The sequence below is a fragment of the Eucyclogobius newberryi genome, unplaced genomic scaffold, assembly GCF_026437365.1.
Source record: "Eucyclogobius newberryi isolate DKJ021-1_F unplaced genomic scaffold, fEucNew1.0.hap1 SCAF_755, whole genome shotgun sequence".
NCBI lineage: Eukaryota > Metazoa > Chordata > Actinopteri > Gobiiformes > Gobiidae > Eucyclogobius > Eucyclogobius newberryi.
In genome coordinates, this window is record NW_027316451.1 from 17,501 (window position 1) to 18,928 (window position 1,428).

Genomic DNA, 1,428 nt, shown 5'->3' on the forward strand with positions numbered 1-1,428 from the left:
CCCTTCCCCGGGGTGAGTCTGGAGGAGTGGGGGGTGGCTCTGGAGGTGCTCCGGGGGCTCCAGGGGGTGCTTGGTGGAGACCATGCCCAGCCAGAGTGGCCCTCCCCCGGGGTGAGTCTGGGGAGAGTGGGGGGTGGCTCTGGAGGGCCTCCGGGGGTTCCAGGGGCTCCAGGGGGTGCTTGGTGGAGGCCATGCCCAGCCAGAGTGTCCCTTCCCGGGGTGAGTCTGGGGTGAGTGGGGGGTGGCTCTGGGGGTGCTCCGGGGGCTCCAGGGGGTGCTCGGCGGAGGCCATGCCCAGCCAGAGTGGCCCTTCCCCGGGGTGAGTCTGGGGAGAGTGGGGGGTGGCTCTGGGGGTGCTCCGGGGGCTCCAGGGGGTGCTTGGTGGAGACCATGCCCAGCCAGAGTGGCCCTTCCCCGGGCAGAGTCTGGGAGAGTGGGGGGTGGCTCTGGAGGTGCTCCGGGGGCTCCAGGGGTTCCAGGGGGTGCTCAGTGGGGGCCATGCCCAGGCAGAGTGTCCCTTCCCCGGGGTGAGTCTGGAGGAGTGGGGGGTGGCTCTGGAGGTGCTCCGGGGGCTCCAGGGGGTGCTTGGTGGAGACCATGCCCAGCCAGAGTGTCCCTTCCCCGGGGTGAGTCTGGGGAGAGTGGGGGGTGGCTCTGGGGGTGCTCCGGGGCTCCAGGGGGTGCTTGGTGGAGACCATGCCCAGCCAGAGTGGCCCTTCCCCGGGGTGAGTCTGGGGAGAGTGGGGGGTGGCTCTGGAGGGCCTCCGGGGGTTCCAGGGGTTCCAGGGGGTGCTCGGTGGAGGCCATGCCCAGCCAGAGTGGCCCTTCCCCGGGCAGAGTCTGGGGAGAGTGGGGGGTGGCTCTGGAGGTGCTCCGGGGGCTCCAGGGGCTGCTTGGTGGAGACCATGCCCAGCCAGAGTGGCCCTTCCCCCGGGTGAGTCTGGGGACAGTGGGGGGTGGCTCTGGAGGGCCTCCGGGGGCTCCAGTGGCTCCAGGGGGTGCTCAGCGGAGGCCATGCCCAGCCAGAGTGGCCCTTCCCCGGCCTCATATGCGGCAGAGTGCGGGGTGAGCAAAATGGGTTAAAATGGGTTAAAATGTGAAAAAAAAAAAAAAAAAAAAAAAAAAAACACCAAAATGAGCAAAATGAAATAATCCCCTATCATCAGTGCACTGTTTGACCCCTGAAAAGCACTCCCCTGGGGCCTGGAGGTGATCTGACCATCAGAGTATAGCACCCTATGCCCCTGAGGGACTTAGAGTAAAAACCGAAATAGTACACTATTCCCGAAAAGACTCTGTCGTTTTTCGGCAATAGTACACTATACCCATCGACTCTGTCGTTTTTCCGGGCCGTAGTACGAAGTTGTGAGCAAAAGGGGTGAAAATGGGTTAAAATGTGAAAAAACACCAAAATGAGCAAAATGAAAT